The sequence below is a fragment of the Panthera tigris genome, chromosome A3 (genome assembly GCF_018350195.1).
Source record: "Panthera tigris isolate Pti1 chromosome A3, P.tigris_Pti1_mat1.1, whole genome shotgun sequence".
Classification (NCBI taxonomy): domain Eukaryota; kingdom Metazoa; phylum Chordata; class Mammalia; order Carnivora; family Felidae; genus Panthera; species Panthera tigris.
The window spans coordinates 89,641,094-89,665,522 of NC_056662.1; the positions used below are offsets into that span (position 1 = coordinate 89,641,094).

At 44.7% G+C, this 24,429-nt stretch overlaps 1 protein-coding gene and 1 pseudogene across 3 annotated transcripts in view; one reads left to right on the forward strand and one right to left on the reverse strand.

Annotated features, from left to right (window-relative positions):
• The window catches only part of TET3 (tet methylcytosine dioxygenase 3), a 104,975-nt gene that overhangs the window by 20,836 nt on the left and 59,710 nt on the right, over positions 1 to 24,429 (forward strand). The gene's annotated exons all lie outside the window — the stretch shown is intronic.
• LOC122237497 lies at positions 19,854 to 19,952 on the reverse strand (annotated as a pseudogene).

The window sequence follows — 24,429 nt, forward strand, 5'->3', positions numbered from 1 at the left end:
TATCCCAGAGATTCTTCCTGAGTACCTCGAAAGATTTACTTGCCTCTCCAGCTTCTGTAGATAAGGATGCTTCCTGTTTGCCCTTTCTTCTCTGCATGTCTCAGATTCTGATGGAGAAGTGTCAGAACCTGTGGAGCCCCCTGAAGGGGCAAGAGTGTGTGCGTGCATGTGTGCCTGTACTCCATGCCTCGAAGGAAGAGAATGGTTAAGGGGAGGCCAGGTTTCCTGTAGATGCCAGAGCTGACTTGTGCCCTGCGAGACACTAAAGGTCCATCGCTTCAGGCAAGGCACCTTGCCTTTTGAGCTTTTTCCATGTGGTGGCTCCCAGTCATCCAGAAGTGGAGCCCTTTTCATCTGAGGGCTGGTCACAAATTCTGCCCTGATTTCCTATAAGGACAGACATCCCAGCATTTTTGATTGCATGAGTTTGGGTCTCTCCCTCCTAGTTTATCCCATCTCCCCCCTGCATGCTCTGCAAAGTTTGTTTTATTTCTCTGCTGAGGATGTTTGGCCTCTTCATTTAGGATGCTGAAGACTAGACAAAAAAAATTTTTTAATTGATTTCCTACTACCCTGGCTGCCTCATCCTAGAGGAAAGCGCGGGCAGGGGCTAAGTATAGGGAACACTGTCTTGCCACAGAAATATTCCTTAAGAGGCAAACATCCTAAGGACACTAAGATTAGGGTCTGAGCAAATCCTGGTTACCTCTGTGGCCTGGAACTCTTATGCCCTTGGTGCTTAAGTAATTGGATTTCTCAACCCCGCCTCCAAGCATTTTTCACATGTAATCCTAACCTCATGGGCTTTGCCAGGGGAACAAAGACATTGAAAGGGTTTGCAACTTGTCCCTGACAGTGAGCTCCTAAACTCTCTGCCCTGTTGACTGAGTTTTCCTGCTTTGCATCTTCTTCAGCATGCACCCATGTCCCCTTCCCAACGTTCTTCTCTGCTCTTTTAGCCTGTGGGCCTTGGTTCCCAGCCCTGCTAGACAGAAGGAGCTGTTTCTGCCCATCCACTGTCCTATACCTTAGGAAGTTTCCATCCCTGATTCCTGCTGGCTTCTCTGCATAAGGTGGAAGAACTGGGGCGGGGGGGAGGGGGGGGGTGTGGTTAGTAACTCTGCCAGAGGCAGAGACCCTGGAATGGTGCTGGGCTGAGAGTCTTCTCTGCATCCCCAGACAGACTCTCTGCTCTACCTTCGTCCTTGAGTGTGGGACAAGGCCCAGGTCTCCTGGGCCAAATCATTTCTCTGCTCACTTGAACAAGTTCAGGCTGGGTACATGGAGCTCCCTCTGACCACCAGGCTCTGCTGGACTCAGAGAGGAGAGACTCCCTTCCCAAGTGGAATCTTTGTCGCCCTACACCCTGAGGTCTCGTGGGCACACAGAGATGGATTTTCAGTGGAATGGGGGAGGCTGTGCCCTGGAGATGCCCATTCTGTTCTTCTTGGTGCAACACATCCCTTTCTCTTCCCCTGCTGTGTTCTCCATCCTAGAACACTGTTCATGGCTTCAGCCCACCCCCAGTCTCGCTCTTTGTGGTTTGAGCTCATCCCTAAGTTCTAGACTGAGAAGAGAGGTCCTTTGAGGGGCTGCTTAGTGTGGTATGGGCCAGGGACTCCTTACATCATGGTTTTATCTAGGAGCTTATAAAATGCTGTGGGTCTGCTGGGCCAAGATAGCTGTCTGCTAGGGTCAGACATGTGTGTTCCTCTCACACATTTAGGTAGGGTGCTTGCAACATGAGGGTGATATGGGGGCCCCAGAGGTTAGTGTTGGAAACTCTGGGCAGGTTGGCCCTGGGGCATCCCCTCCTCATTGGCCCTGCCACTTGTCCCAGAGCCAGGTCCTATGTGATGGTTGAGCTATATGCTGACCTCTGCCCTGTGGCCTTTTTTCTAATTGTTATTTTTCCTCGGTTTCCTGTTTTCCAGCTGTGGGTTCCCAGTGGTGTCATTTGGACCCTGGGTAGTAGTTAGGGCTTAGCTCTGGGGTTGTGTGGTTGCAGTGGTACATGTCTTGGGGCTGTACTGGCAAGTGGTCCAGAGCCCTCTGAACACTCGGCTGGGGGCCAGAACCCAGGGTTCTGTGTCCAACCCTTGGGAAGCTCCTCCCCCACTCTTCAGAGGCTGCCTCCTTCACATGGGGGCATTGTTCCCCACTGGTCTCTATCTGAGGTCTGGGGGAACTGGGACATGGAGGAGGACCTGGGAGGGCGCCAGGGCACTTCAGCCCCTAAACACTTGCTCCCACTCCCCTCATAGCCTCCACCAGGACAGACAGGGACCACGCTTAAACTTGCTGAGAGAGTGTCCAGTCCCTCTGGTTCAGCTAGTTTAGTGTTTCTCAGCACTACTGCGTATTAGAATCATCAGGGGAACTTTAAAAAAAGGAAGTATCAATGCCTGGACCCCAACCCCTGAGAGTCTGATGTGATTAGTGTGGAGGAGAGCCCAGGCACCAGCATTTTTCAGGACTTCTCAGGTGATTCAAATGTGTGTCCAGGGTGAAAGCCACTGCCCTCATCCTGTTTGGCTTTTCTTGTGTCTCCCATACTGCCCCAGAATTTTTTTCTTGTTCATTGCTAATTTTAGTAGTAATCAATAGAGTCTGGAAAGATTAAGACGAGACATGTCAGACAAAATACTGGATTAAATGTTCTGTTCCATGAAACTGATCCATGAGTTCATATTTATTAAAACCAGAATTTAAGAGGGAGTCTCTGTGGCAGGTGATAGAAACAGAGTATTCTCCTCTCAGTTTTTAATGAAAAAAAAAATTTATTGAAGTATAGCATACACATGAAAGGGTACACGCTGTATGCAGTTTGGTGAATTTTCACAAGGTAAACACACCTGTAAAACCAGCATCTGGCTTAAGAAATGAGTACTTTCACTCCATTCCCACCACCCAGAATTTCTGTGTCGTTGCGCAAAGTCAGGTCAGGATATGCATGGTACAGAGCGGTGTGCTGGCCTTGGGCCTGGAGGGCTTCAGCTCGTCCTCTGCCAGGAGCATCGTTCCATGCCTGTGTGGGTGCTCCTGAAACCGAGCGGGTTTCCTGATGATAGGACCCAGGGCAGAGGAAGCCTGCCAGCCCCTCCCCTGTGTTACTCCCCTATCAACTTTAGTTCCTTTTCCACCTTAGCCTTTAGGCTTGCCAGTCCTTAATCTTGGCTAAATCCAAAAATCTGTTATCGTTGTTTGGCTTTTTGTTCTCTCTTTTTTGTTTTACAGATAATACATGTTCTTTGGAGAAATTAGAAAATAGAAATAGGCATGGGGCACCTGGGTGGTTCAATTGGTTAAGCGATCCTTGATTTTGGCCCAGGTCATAATCTCATGGGACATGGGATCAAGCCCTGCCTCAGGCTCTGCACTGAACGTGGAGCCTGCTTGGAATTCTCTCCCTCTCTTTCTCTGCTTCTCCCCAACTCATGGGCATGTGTGCGCACATGTGCTCTCTTTCAAAATAAATAAGTAAACATCAAAAATTAAAAAAAAAAAAAAAAGAAAGACAATAGACAGGAGGGGAATTTGCCCATAATTTCACAACCCAGTTAACCGCTGTTAACTAGTGTTCCTCCAGACTTTGTGCACATAGCTGACCCTTGAACAAGATGAGTTTGAACTGTGTGGGTCCACTTATATGTGGACTTATATGTTTTTTTCCCCAGTAAGTACAGCATGGTACTGTAAATGTGTTTTCCTTATGATTTTCTTTTTTTTAATGTTTATTTTTGAGAGGGAGCACATGAGCAGGGGGAGGGGCAGCGAGAGGGGGACAGAGGATCCTCTGTGCTGTCAGCACAGAGCCCAATGTGAGGCTCAGACTCATGAACCATGAGATCATGACCTGAGCTGAATTCGGATGCTTAACCGACTGAGCCACCCGGGGCCCCTCCTTATGATTTTCGTAATAATGTTTTCTCCAGCTTTATTACAAGTGCATGGTATATCATATGTATAACATATAAACTACATGGTAATCAAGTGTTTATGTTATCAGTAAGGCTTCCTGTCCACAGTAGGCTATTAGTAGTTCACTTTTTGGGGAGTCAGAAGCCATATGCAGATTTTCAACTGCATGGGGGTCAGTGCCCCTAACCTCAAATTGTTCAAGAGTGAACTACTGTTTTGTGTTGTTTATAAAAATGGAGTCCTACTGCATTATTGCCCACTTTATGTTAATAACTAGCTGTAATGCTGTCTGTTGAGTGCTTATCATGTGTGTTGTGCATGGGGCAAAGTTTTCAGTCTTGGGGACAACTCTGAGGCAGGTGGTAGTAGCTCCAACTTTCAGATAAGAAAACTGAGATTCAGGCCAGTAGTGTGACCGAGGACTGAGGTTTCCCGAGGGGGTAGAGCTGAAATTGAGGCCAGGGATGTCTGACTTCAGAGCTGATCCCATTGTCAGTAGACTACTGCCTCGCTCCTAAGACTGTCCTTCCATGTTAAATTCATTTGGCAAATATTTAGTGAGCAGAGGCCATTGTGATCCTTAGTGATTTTTTTTCCCCCTTTTCACTCTAATGTGAATGTCTGTAGTGTGTTACCCATAAAGCGTGGTATTGCTGATTGTTTGAGGTCTTTGTGTCAACTCCTCTCTCATTCCATTTTAAGAAGTTTTCCCCTATTAGTAGTGGATGTTTCATTTCATCAAATATATTGAACATGGTTTGAAGGTGAAATATTTCTCCTTTGCCTGTTAATAGGATGAATTGTGTTAACGCATTTCTTAATATTGCACAATTTTTACATTCCTTGAATAATCCATACTTGGTAATGGGGTATTTATTTTAGCATGCTGCTTGATTTGATTTATCAGTGTGGAAGTTTTGCATTTGTTTTTGTGAATGAGATTGACCTATAATTTACCTTTCGTGTTTTCATTGTCAGATGGTGGTATTAGAGTAATAGCAACTTCATATAATGGATTGTGAAACTTTCTCTTTGTGCTCTAGAACCATTTAAATAATACAGTTTAAATAGTAATTTCATTCCTTAAGGATTTGATGAAACCATCTGAGCCTGGTACCTTTTTTGAAGGGTGGGTCTTTGCATCTTTGTGACCCCCCACCCCTTGCCATGGCTATTGGTATAAAACGTTCACTTTGTGTTTTCCATGAAAGTGAAATATTTTCAAATTTAATAGCATAATGTGTATGCAATGTTGCTTTTCAGTTCCCTCAGTGTGATTTTTTTTTTTTTTTGCTTTCTTAATTTCTAACGTTGTATATTTTCTCTTTTCTTTCTTAGCTTTGTAAGTGTTGTATGTAATTTAAAAGCACATGGATCTGTCACTTATACTTTCTGGTTTTCTAAAGGATGACTTTCTGCTTTGGCCTTTGTTGTCTTCTTTTCCTTAGGTTTATTTGGTATGTGCTTTTTTTAGGTTCTCCGCTGGATCTGTAAGAGGCTCTATTTTTTCTACTTTTTTTTTTTAAATCACAGACACATTTAAAAATATGACTTTTTCCTCTAAGTTCTACTGGCCTTTTCTGCAGGTTTTTATATTTCATGTGTGCTAGTGCTCTTGGGGAGATGCTGATGGCACACCCAGTGTGAGAACACCAAGTCCTGATGCAGCCTGGCTCCCTTTCCTTCCAACAAGGGAGCATCACTGTACATGGAACAATGGCAGGGCCAGACAATGCACTTGATTACTTGCAGGGGCTTTGTCTCCATTACTGGGCACCTAGTAATAATAGTTTACCAGCTTAGCAGCCAGACCTGTAGGAAAAAAATTTTTTTTTAACCTAAGCAAAGCCAATTTGAACTTACTGCCTGGGACCAGAGCATATCCTAGGCCCGTATAGAAGTTTTAGTAGTATTTAGAAAAGCCTCTTGCATTAGCATCAGAGAAGATGAAGCTAGAAGCTAAGGACAGTGAGGTGTTCGGGGAGGAAGATAGAACTTTGACCCAAACTCCTGGCCTAGCTGAGCTGGCCTAGGCTGCAGGTTCAAGTCTTGCTCTGTCCCTCTTTCATGCACTTCTGGAAGATATGGCCCAGTTGATGTCCTGAGGCTGTGAAAACTGCACTAGGATGGAGAGGACAGTAGGGTAAAAGAGGGATTCATAGTGCTAGGAAAAACAGCATGGGCATCTCTTGAGGACACTCTCCAGTGCTCCACTGAAACTCCATTTCTGTATTCCCCCCAAGAGCTCAGGGTGTAGGGCAACAGTGATCCCAACTGGGAAGGCATACCTCCCCTCTCCACGTCCACCTGGGTCTGGTGTGGTGGGGAGCCCTCTGTACCTCAGCCTGAACTTGTTGAAGCCAGCAGAGAAATGATTTGGCCCAGCGGTTACACTCAAGGGAGACTGTGCAACACCTTGGGGGATAGATTTTCTTACCCTTTATCTTGACTCCATGGAGAACAGTAAAGGCCTGGGAATAGAGAAGGAATGGAGTTCGACCTAGAAACCAGTAGTAATATTACTCCTTTTTTTTCCCAAATCGAAAATAAACTTTTGGACTTTAGGTAAAAGTAATATATGCCCATTTAATGAACTCAAATAATATAAAAGTATATAAATTAGAAACTGAAGATTGCTATTTCTCCTCCATCCTATTGTAATCTCTATTAATAATTCATACATATCTTTCTAGACTTTAGAATGAGTATCTGAGCTTACTACTTTAGCATGGAAGGATGTCCTTCCATGGCAGTATGTCTCTTTTAGCCTTTTAAGAGGCTGTGGAATCTTTCATTTTACAGGTTGGTTGTAATTAAATTGACTCCTATTGGTGGACATGTACAGTTCCATTTTTTTGCAATTATAAATGATGTGGTAATTTACCTATTTGTACATATGTTTTTTTGGTCACTTGTTCAAGATTAATTTTTGTATATGATTTAAGATAGGGATTGAATTTTTCTCAGATAGAAAGCCTATTATCTCTAACTTATTCATTGAATATTTACAGTTTCCCAAATGGTTTATAATTCTACCTTACACACTCATGGGCCTCTCTTCAGTTCCATTGAAGTATTTGTCTGATTCTATGTCAGTATTTTATTGTCTTAATTACTGCAGTTTTTATATAACAGTTGGGTTAAAAAAAAAACCAAAACTCATTTTTTCCACTTTTTTTTGGCTTTTCTTTTGTATTTCCTTTTCCAAGTAAGTTTATAAACAACTTGTCAAGTTCTGTGAAAAATGTGATTTTTCTGTTGGAATTACATGGAATTTATAGGTTATTTGGGGGAGAGTGGAGAGCTTTACAATGAGTCTTTGTATCCAGGAAATGGGAATTATATCTTTCCATCTATTCTAGTCTTTTTTGTGTGTCCACCCGAGTTTTAAAGTTTTGGCTCTTACACACTTCTCATTAGGTTCATTTCTAGGATGTTGTAGGTCTTGTTATTGCTGTACTGAATGAGACTTTTTCTATTACACTCTTAAAAATTTTTTTATTTAGTTAAGTAATCTCTACTCCCAGCATGGGGCTTGAACTCACATTCCTGAGATCAAGAGTCCCATGCTCCTCCGACTGAGCCAGCCAGGTGCCCCTGTGTTACACATTACATAGTGGAAATGTTCTGGTTTTTGTCCCCTGCTCTGTGATACGGTCCCTAACACTCCCACTCCCTGGGCGCCAGCAGCCCCTCATTCCCTCATTACCCCATTCCCCATGCACGAAGTTGGTACCTCTGCAACAGTACTTTAGGGCCTCGTATGAGTTTCTGTGGTGAGGTGCTCTTCTTACTCGATTTCGTTTCCCAGTACCTGGCACAAAGCCTAGCATGCAGTAAATCCTTTTAATGAAGGCTGTAGAACCAAATTGATGAGAGAGGCAATGAGCTTCACCTCCTCAAAGTGTGACAACCTGGGCCAGTCTGAGGAGCAGAATCTAAAGCAGCCCTGGCTGCAAGCCTGGAGGCTGTGAGCTGGATAACAGAGATGGGGCACCTGCCTGATCCCCACGGCAAAAAGAAGGTCCTGGGCTGTTTTCCCACAGGCAGACATTAGGGAGGAGTCCTGTGAACCCACACCTTATAATTACCCTGAGACCAACAGACCACTTGTCATTAACTCTCATTAGTACTAACTAGTAGGGAGACTTGCCTCCTCGGTTCCCAGACACCTGAAGGTAGCATAAAACACAGACTTACCTGCGGCTGCTCTTTGGGGATGGAGATTCATGGAGGCTGAGAGTGGAGCTTATAAAGACCACTTGTGAAATTGGCTCCACTTCTGTGTGCCTGGTCTCCTTTCTTGAGGAAGCTGGCATCTTTCTTCTTTGCCCTACTGTTCTCCAGAGTCTAAGACTTCCATCAAATATCTTCTAGGTAAAGCCTATCAATGTGCTAATCCTTCCCATCACGTTTGCATTTTAAGCTTCTACTTGTAATTGGGGAATGAGTGGCGCTAGGTTTTTTTTAATGTTTATTTATTTTTGAGAGAGAGAGAGAGCACACACGTGTGCATGCGAGTACACTCGAGTGGAGGAGGTGCAGAGAGAGAGGGAGCGACAGAATCTCAAGCAGGCTCTGCGCTGTCAGTGCAGATCCCCTGTGGGGCTCGATCGCACAAAGTGTGAGATCATGACCTGAGCCAAAATCAAGAGTCGGACACTTAGCTGACTGAGCCACTCAGGTGCCCCTAGAGAGGCACTAGCTCTTGATGGAGCTGGCCAGCGCAAGCCCCTCTATCCTGACCCCATGGCACTTGTGCCATAGGAGCTGGTCCCTGGTCTCTGCTGCCCCAAGAATGAGGATGGAGTTGGAGCTGCCTGCCTGCCTAGGAAGGGCTGTGTCCACCGGGACCTGTGAACCTCCTTCCCCGGGGCACCAGGCTACAGACTGGGAGGCGTGGGAATCCCTGCTGCTGTCAGATTCCTGCCTCTGGCCCTGCCTAAAAAGAAGGTGGGGGAGGGCTCAACTCGGCTTGTGTATGTAAAAGAAACGCCAGTTAGAGGTGGGCTGTGAGCTTCCCAATCTCAGTAACAGCCGTGGTGCATCTGGTTCAGTGTGTCACCAGGTTGTGTTTGCAGCAGCGGTGAACGGTTCGCATTTAGCCAGTGGTCTGTGCTCATTCTCCTCTCTCATGTTCAGGCGGCATAGCTGAGAGCAGCCCTTTCTCTGGCTCTTCTGCCAGAGTCCCCTGGGAAACAGTGGAACCAAGGGATGCCCAAGAGGTCCAGGAGGGAGGGGATGTACTTCCCTGGGCCCCCACCCCACCCGTGCCTTACTCCCTCTCCTACTGCCCACCTAGGGCAGGGGAGCAGCCCCAGGGCTGCAGGAGGTCATCACGGGCCCCGCCAGTGCCATGCCAGGTCTCAGGGTCCCTCGTGGCAGCCAGGCTGCATCTTTGCCAGCTCTGGAGGAGCCGCCTTCTTAGGGTGCCGAGCAGAAACTCTGACAGATGGACCTTCGTGAACCCGTGGAGCCGTTCCAAATGCCTTCTCCCGGAGCAGAGCGCATTCTGGCAGGGAGGCTGCGACGCAGGGCTCCTCAGGGCTTCAGCTCACCTGTTGGAGAAGGCTTTTCCTACCCCTGCCCACTTGTTGCCCTCTTTAAAGAGCAGAAGCACTGACCGTTGACTGGTCAAGCCTGTGTGCGCACACGGCAGGGAGAGGGGTGGAAAGAGAACCCTGTCGCCTGACAACCTGTAAGACCCTCGGTTCACCCAATTTCTAAACCAGTTGAGACTTTCCCCTTTTTTGCACTTACCCTCCCATAGGGTTGTTGGCAGGCTGGGGGGCTTCTCAAAAGGTAGTTGGGGGACCACCTGTGTCCATATCCCCTCTGTGGATACACAGGGTTGATCTCTAAGGGTAGGACCTGGGGGTCTGCATCTGTAGCCGCCTTCCTACAGGCGATTCCCGTGCCCACTGGGGTTGGAGTATTGCCAGGGTGCAGAGTAATGTAAAAAGGCTCTGTTTATTTGGGGTTCCAGCACTTGATGATTGAGAGGACATGCCTGTAAGACTGATTTGTGAAGAGGCCAAATATTGTTCAAAGGCTCGTGAAAAGCCAAGAGAGACTAAGTGTAAAAGCTGTTAAATTTCAGAATAAAGTCAGGCTCTAGGAAATAGGTAAAACATTTTTGTTGTTGTCACAAAGAATACAGATTCATTGCAGAAAAACTAGGAAGTTCAGATAAACAAATGGAGAAAATGAAACATCTATAATTTTACCACTTAGAATTCCTGTTAATATTTTGGTGTTTCTAGAACAATCATATATATGGTTTTTTTTTTTTAATTTTTAACGTCTTTATTGATTTTCCCCCTGATTATCAACAAAATAATACATATTTGTTTTAAAACCTTTATTTTTTAATTGCTATAAAAATTGGCATAACATTTGAAATCTCTTATTGCTGTGTTTAGTTGGATTGGCACTTCTATGTGAATATATTTTGATTTCTTTTGCCCATTTTTTGGTGTTTTGTTATGGGTTAGTAAGAGTTTCATATATTAGTGGCATTAAGTCTTTATCAGACCTTGATAAATGTTACACATTTCTTTTAATTTTTTTAATGTTTTATTTTGTTGCACTTTTTTTGTACATGGTTATACGACCAAATCTAGTTCCGGTTGTTTGTCAGTTGATTTATTGACTGATATTTTTGGTTGTGCTACACAGAATAGGCACTGTTTTTGCAGATTTTAAAAGGAATTGAAGGAGATTGCGCAGGTGGATATAGGACAGACCAGTGCTTCTCACATTTTAATGTTCATCCAGATCACCTGGGAATCTCTTTACAATGCATTTTCCGATGCAGCAGGTCTGGGGTGGGGCCTGAGATTCTGCATTTCTTTTTCTTTTCTTTTCTTTTCTTTTCTTTTCTTTTCTTTTCTTTTCTTTTCTTTTCTTTCTTTTTCTTCCTTCCTTCCTTTTTCTTTCTTTCTCTTTCTTTCTGAGTGGGGGAGGGAGGGGCCAGAGAGAGAGGAGATTCTGCATTTCTAACAAGCTTTCAGGTGGGGTTGATGCTCCTATTTGTTGGACCACACTCGAAGTAGCAAGGGCCCAGAAGTTTCTAACCCTGGCTGATCACAGAGGTGCTTGAGCATTTTGGAACACAGAATTTTCTGGGCTTTACCCCAGAAATGTCAGGCTGTGGGATTGAGTCCCAGGTTAGCCACGTGTGGCTCAGTGACTTAGAGACAATGCTTTAGCCTCTCTGAGCCCTTGGATTCCTTTTCTGTGAAACAGAGAGATAGTGCTTACCTCATAGGGATCTGGGAGAATTAAATGAAAGAATAAAAGAGATCACCATTTTTATGAGCTAGAAAAATAATGTAATAACTACTGGGCCTGGTGCCCTTTTGGGGGGAGGTAGTTCTCTGATACATTTCTACTTGTCTGGTGATTGATACTTTCAATACTTCTACCTCTTCTTAGAAAATTGTCCTCTCATTAATATTTTCAAAGCTTTTAGTAATGCATTTCATGTCTTATTTACTGATAATAGTTATATTCCTTTTCACATTTCCAACATTGTTTATATATATTTTTTAAAAAATGTTTTTTAATGTTTGTTTATTTTGGAGAGAGAGAGAGAGGGAGAGCGTGCTCATGAGCTAGGGGAGGGGCAGAGAGAGAAGGAGGCACAGAATCTGAAGCAGGCTCCAGGCTTTGAGCTGTCAGCATGGAGCCCGACATGGGGCTTGTGAGATGATAACCTGAGCCAAAGTCCAACGCTTAACCGACTGAGTCAACCAGGCACCCCTATATATATTTTAAAAAAATTTTTTTTGATGTTATTTATTTTTGAGAGAGAAAGAGAGCACAAGCAGCAGAGGGTCAGACACACACACACACACACACACACACACACACACACACACACACACACACACAGAATCCCAAGCAGGCTTCAGGCTCTGAGATATCAGCACAGAGCCCAATGCGGGGCTTGAACCCACGGACCGTGAGATCATGAACTGAGCCAAAGTCAGACGCTTAACCAGCTGAGCCACCCAGGCAACTCAGCCCTGTTTATTTATATTTTTATTTTTCAAATGATCGCTTTGCCAGAAGTTTGTTTATTTTAATGGCCTTTTGGAGAGCCATCTCTTAGATTCCATTTATAAATACTACTACATTTTGTTTTCTAATCAACTATTTCTGTCTACTGATTCCTTTTTCCTACATTTTTATTTATTTTTATTTTTTTAAAGTTTTATTTAAGTAATCTCTACATCCCACATGGGGCTCAAACTCACGACCCTGAGATCAAAAGCAGCATGTTCCTCCGACTGAGCTAGCCAGGTGCTCCTTTCCTACATTTTTAAAGTTTTTATTTTCTAACTTCTTGGATTGAGCCTTAACTTATTTCCTTCATATTTACCAAGAGTTATTTATAGAAGCAGTTTTAGAAGGATATAGAATTTTTCCCTGTTAATAGTTGTTTTCATTGACATTAATCTTCACATCTGCAGTTGTGACTTTTTTCCACAGAAACCACTCTATTTTTATACCCATATCAGTTTATATACTAATGATAGTTAATGTACATACTTACCATGACCCATACAGGTAGCATAAATAGTAAATCAGTGTAATTGTGATTTTTATTTCTTTTTCCCCCCTTGACCCTGGATTTATTTAGGAGATGGACAGGATTTCCAGATGTTGTGTTATTTTCGTCAGAGGGGCTGAGGGCTGCCCTGCTTGTCTGTCCAGGCTGTGTTCTGGTGGAGTTTGTGCACTCGTGTTGCTGAAGCCTCTCGTTAGCCATGGGGTGTGCATGAGAGGAACTGTCTGTGCCCTGTGCATGTGGAGGGAAGGGATCTTGGGAGGAGAGCAGGGTGGTCTGTTTTCCGAAGCTTTCTGCTTCTCTTGACAGCCTCCCGGACATTGTCCAGGTGGCCCCTTTCTTAATTGCCTTATGCTCTGAGGTTCTTGTCCAGTATCTGGGGTGGTGTCTGGGGCTCATTGTCCCTTGCTGGTAGGAAGATCTGGGGGTTGGATGGAGGGAGGACTTGAGTCAGAGACTCTAGTTGTAGAGCCCTCCTGCTGCTGAGGAGCTGACCTCTTCCTGTTTCCTGTTCCTTGTCTGTAAAATGTGGAGAATGTTACCTTTTTACAGAAACTAGAAGAGTCTTAGCAATCATCTAGTAACATAATTCTTTTAAAAACTATTTTAATTTTGGCATACTTTCAGAGTTTCAGAAGAGTTGCAAGGATCATACAAAGAATTCTCTTCACTCAGATTTCCAAATGTTAACATTTTACTACATTTGCTTTGTTTTCTTTTTCTCTGTAATTTTTATTTGAACCATTTGAAAGTAAGTAGCAGACATGATGCCTTTCACTTCTAACTACTTGAGTGTGGATTTTCTTTTTTAATGTTTATTTATTTATTTTTGAGAGCTAGAGCATGCATGCAGGCGGGGGAGGGGCAGAGACAGAGGGAGACCGAGAATCCCAAGAATCCCAAGCAGGCTCCTTGCCCTCAGTGCAGAGCCCAGTGTGGGGCTCGAACTCACAAACCATTAGATAATGACTTGAGCTGAAATCAAGAATCTGATTCTTAACCAACTAAGCCACCCAGGTGCCCCTTCTTCTTGTTTTTTTTAGATTTTATTTTTTAAGTAATCTCCACACCCAACATGGGGTTTGAATTTACAACCCCAGGATCAACAGTCACATGTTCTACCGAATGATCCAGCCAGGTGTCCCGAATGTGAATTTTCTAAAATCACATAAATAACTGCAGTGCCATGATCAAACTCAGGAAATTAACATAGATACACTACTGTTACAGACCTGATCTACAGACTTTACAAACACTAACATTAACATTAATAAACTAATCTATAGGCTTTGTTCAAATTTTCCCCATTGTCACAACCTTTTGTAGGAAAAAAAACAAACCCAGGTCACACATATTCTGTGTGCTCAGGTTTCTTTGTCTCCTTCAATCTAGAGCAGATCCTCAGATTTTCCTGACATTTATAAAGAATTTTTTAAAAGTGGATGAGGAATTTGAGGCCTAGAGATAAAATGACTTATCCAGGGCTTATATAAGACAATCTTAGAAAAGCGGGGCTGGCCAGCTGGTATCTCTGCTGAAGTGCTGTCCTGCTCACATGCCCCCCAGCTCCAGGTGAATACCTTGCTGCTAGGACTTTATCATCAGCCACCTGCCGCCTTCTGCCTTTGGCTTTGCCCCTCTGTCTTTGTAGTGCTAGGCCACAGCGCCCCACCCCCACCCCTTTCCTAGCTGATTCGGTGTTGGCCAGAGATCAAGGCCATAGCTGGGGAGACAGAGGGACTTTAAAACTGGTCCAGCCTCTCCCTTGAGAACAAGCTGAGGAGCAAGGATTGTGGCCTTGGGTGGGGCACGGCAGCTGCTTTCTGAGGAGTGACACCCTCGGGTTGGGGATGTGATTTTTAATCTCCCTCCCCTGGCAGTTTTGGGGTTGGTGGCTAGGACTTGTTCATCTCCAGCCAAAGTGGGAGCTCGGGATATGTCTTGAAGCTGGGCCTGAGGATGTAAGTCACCTGCTCACCTGCCCCAGCTCCTCCCGGGGAGGTTCTAGAGCAGTCATTCACATGACAGGGGGAACACTTAGCAGGTAGTTGACTGCAAGGTTATCTGGCAGTAGCAGTACCTTCTTATATTGTGGATATTAAAAACATGATTCGTGTTTTCAACAAAGTGTTTTGCATTACACTTTTTAAGGGCATGCTGATTGCTTAATATATATTCTCTGTCTTATTTGCTTTAATTTTACTCAACCCCTTGCAGATACCCTTTCCCAATTTTTCTTCTTCTTCTCATTCTTGTTTTCCTCCTTCTTCAGTAAGGACCTTTTGAACCAACCTATATGTCATGACTGTTGCCTAAGACTGCTCAGCTGATCAGTGGAGTTTATGTCAGTGATTCTTGGTTTTGGGGGCCCTTCCTATGCATCTTCAGTGGCCATCTCTTTCTTTCTCAGCACACAGCTCGTGGCCACACCAGCCTGCTTTCTGCGCCTCATAGGAGGTACCATGCCCCTGCTGTGCTGAAGAGCTTTTCCTTTCTAAGTGTGGTGGTGGAGTGGAAGGTGGTCTCCCCCTCCTGACCACCAGCACTCACCCCGAGTTAAGACCTCCCTTGTTTTCACTTTCACTGTGACTCAATGGGGAAATAAAGGAAGTGTCAGATCCTTGTGAAAGAGTTACAAAGAAGAGTTTCCATTAAGGTTCCTGACATTCCTCTGTCCCTTACCCTTCACCTTTGCAGTGGGCTCACCAGCTCAGCCATCCTCTCTTGAGCACATGTTGTTTCTGCTTTTGTCCTGAAGCTTCTTACAGAAATGGAGATGTAGGTTTTCTTGAAAAGATTTTTTTTTAATTACAGTTTTATTGCGATTTAATTCACATACCATGTAAGGTGTATAATTCAGTGGTTTTGAGTATATTGAGAGTTGTGCAACCATCACTTCTCTTTCAGAACATTTTCATCACCTCAAAAAGAAACTACTCAGTAGCATTTACCTCATCCTTGTTCTCCGGCAACGACTAGTCTTTTTGTCTCTATGGATTTGCCTAATCTGGACGTTTCATGTAAATGTAGTCATACAGTATGTGGCCTTTCGTGTCTGACTTCTTTCACTTAATGTGATATTTTCAAGGTTCATCTATGTTGTACCATGTACCAAGACATCATTCCTTTTTATGGCTGTGTAATATTCCTCCCCAAAGGCAGATCAGAGACATAACTAGTGAACTGTCACTGAAATGAGATGAAACGCTTGTACTAACGTGAGTTAAATCCTACTTGTTGTCAGGGTTGTTACCTACAGCCTTTGGGGCTGGTAGCGTCTACCCGTTCAGCTGACCAGAGCCCTGACTTGTGCCAACTGTCCATTCCTGTCCTCAGAGGAATCACAACCCCAAACAGAGGCAGGAGGATAAGGAAAGAAACTACCCCCGTAGTCAGTCTGTGCCATGGGAATGCAACAAAAACACAAGGGAACCTCGGCATTCACTTGAGGGGCTCTATGTATGCCCTGCGTGTGTGCCATATACGTACACCGTGTGTGTGTGTGTACCCCACAAACGTGCCAGGGAAGGCAGTGCAGCTGTCCGCAGTGAAACTCTTGAAGAAGAGTTGACACTATGAAAATACCTATGATACAGTAAGGGAAGAAACCCCGAATTTATTTAAAACCGAAATTAAAAAACAATTTAAAAACCCCGAATATATTCAGTGGTCCCAATTTTATTTTATTTTTTTTAATTTTAATTTTTTAATTTTTTTTAACGTTTATTTATTTTTGAGACAGAGAGAGACAGACCATTAACGGGGGAGGGTCAGAGAGAGGGAGGCACAGAATCTGAAACAGGCTCCAGGCTCTGAGCAGTCAGCACAGAGCCCGACGCGGGGCTCGAACTCACGGACCACGAGATCATGACCTGAGCCGAAGTCGGCCGCTTAACTGACTGAGCCACCCAGGCGCCCCCAGTGATCCCAATTTTATAAACGAAGTACATGTTACATAGGAAAAAAAGGCACCAGATGTAAACTGTACTTGTCTCTGGGAAATGGGAGCTCCTAGTTTTTACTTACTTTCCACTTTTCAGGGACAGAAACTCCTGTTCTTCCACCACCCTCAGCGTCTTCTGTTGAACCTCTTCTTTACCTTTCTTATCATTCTATTTTTAGGACCTCTCTTTATTCTTTTGGGTCATCCACCAGAGTTTTCCTTGGCTCTGTAATGAGTTTTAGAGTGGCTGTGATATTCTAACAGTAACTGCACAAAGGGCAGCTTCATTCAGAGATAAACTCGTAATTAGTATCAGTTTTCAATGCTTTCATCACCTATTCAAAGCCACAGAGTGCATACCATAGATTAATGCTGCCATACACATTTTAGAGATAGTGGTATGGGTCTGTCCTAAAGGAACTTTCCTTTGAATGAGATCTAAGACAAATCCAAACATCTAAAAAGTCTCTGTTCATGAGGCAGAGACTGCTCATTCACTGCTGCGTCCCTGGTGCCTAAAAGTAGCATTCATGTTGTAAGTACTCAACATGCGTTTGTTGGAAGGATACGTGAATTAATACATATGTATGCATGTATGACAGCTGTGATTGTTATGATGTGCTGATGGCATCAGTAGGTGAAATTTTATTATTCTATGGGGCCACTCTAGCTGTTTCTGCTTTTTAAAAAGACTGTCTTCCCTCTTTTGTCATTTTTCTGCATGGTTTTACATAGTTGTAGTAATAACCTTCATATAGTGTGGTATTCTATTTTTACTGTCCATTTTAGCATTTCCTTGGTGTTCATACTTTATGGTTTTTGATGACTGTATAATATTCCATTGAGTTGTGTTATAATGTACCAAACTGTTCCCCTCATCCAGAGTTTTCAATTTTCACTAATGTGTAGAGAACATTTTTTGAAGTGCAAATTTATAAACCTGAATTCCTAGGAGCGAGATGGCAGGATCTTTATTGCCTTTGATACATGTATCTGCCTACTTACCTATCTACCTATTTGCTTATTTTTACCATTGAAACCAAAAAGAAGTAGTATAAATGAGACTTTATACTGAGATGTGTTGAGTGATTTTTTTTTCCCCCAGGGGTTTAGGATAAATAGAATTTAGCTGCATTCCCTAATTTCCCATCACCAGGCTTTTCTAAGTGGCAGTGCCACCCCCACCCCTTTCCATTTCCTAGCCAACCATGGGAAGTCAGTCTTAATGACTGATGGCTGGAGGCCCCTCTGCCAAAATTTACTTTTCCTCCAGATTTTTGGGTGGTGGCTTAAAGTTTTTGTTGTTGTTGTTGTTGTTGTTGAATGAAAAAATGTAAGGCCTCTTGAGTCCTTGAGAAAGGAATGACTGGGGGCAAACTCACTTGACAGGGGTCCGAGGGAGGCTGAAATCCATGGATTGTGAGACTCTCCTGCACATAAGGGAGCTCGTTCTCTAATAGATGAGAAACTTGGCCAGGGGCATGCACACTTCCCTGCGCTGTTAAATTGGGCTTTGCCTCTCACCAGCGTTGAGCCTTGGAGTATGTTCCTTAACTGTGCCTCATTTATTTGCTTATCCACTAAAATGGATGTTGGGTTGTTGGAAGACTTGAAAAGGTTACATTTGGACATGAAAGTACTTGCTTAATCCACGGTTTCACACGAGACCTTCAAAACTGTTAGCTGCTCTCATCATCAGCCTTGTCCTTTGGTACACCTGAAGGGCCAGTAGGTTTTGTACGCTTTGGGGTACCTTTAGGGAAAGTGCATGGGGCTGTTGGTCAGGGTTGGTGCTCAGCAGACTGTGGTGGTGGCGGGTTTGCTTTCTCATTTCCTCCACGTTTAGTCTTGGGGGTGGGAGGTGGGTGGTGAGAACCGGGTATGGGCAGTCGGGTGGGTGGAGCTGTGGGAGTGCCCAGCCTCGCTGGGGGTTGATGAGGGCTTGTCTGGACGTGCACTGCGTGGCTTGGCCGATGGCCCCAGCGGCTGCTGGAGGGGCGCGTGCGTGTGCGTGTGTGTGTGTGTGTGTGTGTGTGTGTGTGTGTGTGTTTGTGTGTGTGTGTGTGTTTTGCTGTCTGGCCAAGGAGCCGCCTCTTCGTCCTGCCCTGGTTCTCGTGCGCTGGCGGCTTCGGAGGCAGCTGCTGCGCCTTTCGCCAGGCCTCAGATGTGGTCGGCTCGATTTCCTCCCGGCTGGCCCCTGGCCGGGCCGCCACCGGCTGCTCGAGGCAGGGGCTTCCGTCGGGAGAGCTGGCCGCGTTGGCCACAGATCAGGGGGCGGTGCCTGCACTGGGCTCCCCGCCCCCACCCAGCACGCACCCCGCCAGCTGCCGGGTCGCTCCGGTGGAGGATGGCGCTGCTGGGGGAGGAGGCTTCCGTGCGGGCGCTGCGTGGTGGGGCTTTACCTTGGACCTTGGTGGGAGCACAGCGAGCTACAGAGAACTTTTGATGGGCGGGGAACTTCAGGCTCCTCACCCCACCTCACCCACACCCACACCCAGTTTTCCCCTTCAGAGTGCGCTCATCTTGTAGGATTTTTCCTACTTTCTCCCTCCCTCCCCCCCTCCCTCCCTCCCTCCCTCCCTCCCTGTGTGTGTGTGTGTGTGTGTGTGTGTGTGTGTGTGTTGGGGAGATGGGTAATACAACTCCGTAGCAACAGAAATAGCAAGAGGAAACTTCATCCACAAATTCCTCTCCCTGAAGCCCCCTTCCAGTCTTTGTTCAAGCGTAGTGTGTGTGAGGTTTCAGGTGTGTTGTACCTACTCTATTCTAACACTTTCCCCTTAAATAAAAATCTGATACTTCAAATGAATTATGGAGACTATGAACAAGAAAATATTCCCATTCTATACTACCATGCGATGAGCATTGTTAACATTTCTGCGTATTTTCCCTTGGTGTTTTGTGTGTGTGCACAAGCGTGCATTGTGGAAAGAACTGAATTCTTAAATTGGGCAATATTTTGAATCTTGTTTCGTTTTTCCACTTCAAATAGTGTATAAACACTTCCCCGTCATAAAAACCCTCAGGAAGCATCTATTTATGAGTACAAGTACATTCTTGAGTTTCTTTTTTCATTTAAGACATTTCCCTGTGTTTTTATAAAAATGTTCTTTTTTTTTTTTTAACGTTTGCTTATTTATTTTGAGAGAAAGAGCATGCAAGCGTGAGCTGGGCAGGAGCAGAGAGAGAGGGAGAAAGAGAATCCCAAGCAGGCTCTGCACTTGTAGCATAGCCCCGAGCAAATGCTAGGCTGTTGGACATCCTGGCCCTGGAGCTCAGGAACTCTGAGATCATGACCTGAGCTGAAAGCAAGAATCGGTCCCTTAACCGACTGAGCCACCCAGGCACCCCAAAACGTTCTTATTTTTTTTTATCGTTTTGAGCAGTTATACATGTACTGATGAAGTAGTATGTATTATAATTGTTCTTATGTATTATTTGGGTGTCATCCTTGGGTAGGGAGCATGTTCATCTTCTCTGTATCCAATTTTAGTATGTGCTACCAAAGCGAGCACTCTCACATATTATTTGAAACATACTTGACCTAGTGTTTTACGTACGTTAAACAGATAAAGCATGATAATGCACACATGTGAAGTACCTACCCAAGATAAAAACTAGAACATTGCCAACATCACTGAAACCACCTGGGTGTTTCCCCTAGCCCTGTACCCCTTCTTTACCTCCAGAGGTTACCAATCCCTTGAATTTTGTGTTTATCATTCCCTTGCTTTAAAAACAAGTTTTAATTACATACATTTTATTAAATCTTATACAATACATTTAATTTTATTTTTTTGTTTGAGCTTTGTAGAATTGGTAGTCTATATATAGTCTTCCGAGGCTTACTTTTTTTTTTTTTTTTTTTAACTCGGTGTAGTTTCTGAGATTTGTTTGTGTTCCTGTGGTTCATTTGTTTGCACTGCTGTATAATATTCTATTGTCCCTCTGGTTGGTGGGCACTTAAAAGTATTTCCACAATTTGGTTTTTATTTGTAATGCTGCGATGAACCCTTGAGTACACATCTCCTGATGCATGTGTGCAGAGTTTCTCTGGGAGTGGAATTGCAAGATGATGGGGTATGGGTATGTTTACCATTAAAAGAAACACCACAAACCTTTCCAAAATGGTTCTTCTGTTTTGCCCTCTACTAGTGGTGTGTGAGAAAAAAAATTCCTGCTAAACCCCACCAGCACTTCATGTGAAACAAAAGTACCCTTTCATGGGGCTTATTAGGTACCTGGTACTATTGTAAGTGTTCTTCACGTGTTAATTTGTTTAATCATGACAACCTTGTGAGGTTAGGTACTGTTATTAACCCCTGATATACAGATGAGGAAACAAAGGCACAGAGAGGTTAACTTTTAACCCCAGATTTACAGATAGAGAAATGAGACACAGGTTAACTAACTTGTGGAAGTTCACACAGCTAGTAACTGGTGAGGGCAAAATATGAATTAAACAGTCTTTTTTTTCTTCATTTTGAGATCTTGTTCATTTTATTAAAATAAAGTTATTAAAATAAGAGTAAGCTAGATTCCAATTAACCAAGATTGTACTTCAAGTGATATCTTAGCATCCTGTCCTACCCTAAGTAAACTAAAGAGGCATGCTAATACATGTACAGAATAACAATTAGGATGAAAGAATGAATATTTATGTACTTTATTTTCCAAAAAAAGGTTGCCATGTGGAAGAAAAGGCCTAAGACAAGTATTCATAAAAGAAATAACAACATATTCTATGGACATTGTATCAGTACTTATTTCAGAAAGCAAGGCTTTCTGTCCCGCTTAGGCTCAGGTCATGATCTTGCGATTCATGAGTTGGAGCCCTGCGTCAGGCTCTGTGCTGACAGCTCAAAGCCTGGAGCCTGCTTTCAGATTCTGTGTCTCCCTCTCTCTCTGCCCTACCCCACTCGCTCACTCTCTCGCTCGCTGTCTCAAAAATAAACACTAAAAAAACACTACTTAAAAGACAAAATATTAAAAAAAAAAAATAGCCGGTGAGACTAGGAATGATTGGACATTGATGAATTTTCTCTAGTGTATACCAGCAGAATTAAGCTAAAACTAAATGCTATATAGAGAATATAAAATGGAGTCTCACAGTGGTCTTATTTTGTATTTCTCTGATTACTAATGGAGTCGAGTATTTTTTTTTCATATGTTTATTCCCCATTTTCTTTTTGTGAAGAAGAACTAACAAAGCACTTTAAAACCATTCCCCTATTGTTGGGACACTTAAGGTATTTGTAATTTTTTACCGTTAATGCTTCAGGGGAAATCTTTGGCACATGTAACTTTTTTGTTTCTTTAATTGTCTTATTTTGTTTACATTTCCTGAAGTGAGATTAGGAATACTTAATGGTTAAAAATCGCTGTGCTCTTCTGGATTGCTTTGTGATCTTGGGAAAGTTACTTAGCCTCTCTGTGTTCAGGGTCCTCATCTGTGGAGGTACATCTCTATCTTGTAGAAGTTTATGATGATTGGAGGAAGTAAGTGAGGGGGCAGTAATTAGCGTGATGCTCAGCCCGTCTAAAAGTGTTCCATCAGGGTCCTTAGACTTTTCCTAGTTTCTCTTCCTTTCTTCCCTGAAACCACATTGATTACTGTTGGGGCAGAGGGCATGAACAGTGACAGCCTGTGCTTCTGCCAGATATGGTGAGTTCAGGGAATTAGGTCTGAGGTCATCAAGTCTAATTCAGCTTTTTCCCAAGCATCATCCCAGCCATTGAGAGATCTGCTGCATCTGTATCCAATTTGTAGTAGGAAAAACAAAATTAGATTTTAAAGTGTTTTATTGATATGTACATACTAACCACAAGAGCCACTGCCTCCCCCCACCTCATACAGGAACACCCTTTGCCAATACGTGACAGTCTCCAGAAGTTAGACATAACCCCCGAGATTTGCTGTTTGCAGAGAGCTTGGTGTGGAGAGTGCAGACATGGGACTGGGCTAGCCAGTGTACACACACACACACACACACACACACACACACACACACACACGCACATCCCCTGAAAGGGCTCCCCTAAAAGTCTCCTTCCCCACTCACAGATTTGTTTCATCAGTAAATCCCAGGAGGGGAGAATCCTCTTAAGAGATGAATAATTGATCACCTCTAGATGGAGCGTGCCATAAACACAGCCCCTGTGCAATGAGACATTGGGGGAGGGGAGGAAGGGCTTGGCCGCCGACCTCTAGGACTGGGGGAAAGGGCGGAGCTGGGAAGTCCAACCCCCTGAACAGCTGCTGGAGGGCAGAGGAGCTGAGCTGCTGGCAGAGGCGGGGAAAGTGGTGGGTGGGGTCTACTGGCCAGCTGGGTGAGGAGCGGCCACCACTGTCTTGGAATCCCACGAGAATTCGTTCTTGGAGATTCCACTGTAGAGGATGCATCCTAGACCGGCCCTACCTCCCAGCCACTGGCCTTTATTGACTGCAGACTTTTTCATCCTGGCTGGATACACCTTCCCAGACAGGTTTCTTCTAACATGGTGTGTAAGTGCTGACGGCCAGCAGAAAACCCTCTGGACTCTGTGCCTCTTATGACGCCTCCTTTCCTAGAGGCCCTGAGATGGTATGGTCAACGAGGACTTTGATCTCTCAAGATGGTAGTCTTTATCTTCCTTCCTTCCTTCTGTTTCCTTTTGATAGGGGATTGCTGATTTGGTTTCAGTGTATTGATAGTCTGAGAGTCAGAAAAGACTTGGAAAAATGTCGTATTTTTCTGCCGCTCTCCCTGTGTTCTAGACAAAATGAGATGTTTGGGGGTGTGGTTCCATACTTCTCTGGAGCCCCTCAGGTGGGGAGGGTAGGCTATTGTTGAATACCTGCAGATGTCGGGGGGAACCAGCTATGGGGAATTGGGAGCAGAAGGAGTTGGCTGTAAAGGGGGAGGTGGGAGGAACCTTGGGAATCCCGACCAGGCAGGGTACAGGGACCAATCCCAATAGAGGTTCCTAGACCACTGGAGGGAGACGTGGGTCCCTCAGGGTTAGAATCATGAGGATGGGCTGGCAGAGCTGGATGCACTTGGCAAGTCTTCATGAAGTGGGGTGAGGGATTAAGACTCTTCTTGGATCTGAGAAGGGCATTTAGTCTGTCTTGTAGTAACAAGCCCCTGTTGTCCCCCCATTGAGGGGCACCCCCAGCTTGGACAAGGCTGAGCTTGGGATGGGTCAGAGCCTTGCTAGTCACACTGTGAGGCAGGGAACGGACTGGATAAGGTAGGGTATGTGGATCCCTACCTCCACATAAGGTAGGTATGTGGAGGCCAAGGCGAGGTTTTATAACCTGGAAAGAGGCCATAAGAAGGGGCCCACTTTTGGTGGGCCTTTCTATGGAGGGCAGAGTTGGGGCAGGCTGTTCCAAGATGAGTTGTCAGGTTCCTAAGTCACTTATGACAAAGGTATTCCTGATGGCACTGGCAGCTTCACGGGCGTGTATAGTGTGAACGTTGTTGCCAGGTGCCTAGTAGAGGAGCCGCTGCCGGCTCTGCCCAGAGCTTCACAGACCCTCTTTTCAAGGCCGCTAGCTGCCAGCTCCTGGGAGGAAGAAGCAGCAGATCTTTCTGAACATCTACTGAGTACTCTGCCAGGTTCTGAAGGTGTGATGGGAGCTTTAGTGCAGGAGCTTGCAGTGTACTTGGTCATACTCCCAGGAAGAGATCCCCCAACAGAAGGTGGCTGTGCATGGTGACTGTGGGGTCTGGTTCATACCCTGTGGTGGGCAGGACTGGTGAAGAAGGACTTCATCAGGGGCGCTTGGTTCCGTTTCTTGCCCCTACATTTAATCATTTCTTCCCATCACTGTCGTTCATCTTCATCTCCCTGCTGTTGCCTTACTCAGTTCAGGCCCTTACCCTGGTGTCGTCTCCTAACTGGTCGTTAGGCCGCCGGCCTTGTAGCCTACAGTCTGAGTTCCACAGGGACATTTGGTTGCCCCTCCTAAAAGGTAAATCAGTTCTGCAGTGAGCCACAGGCC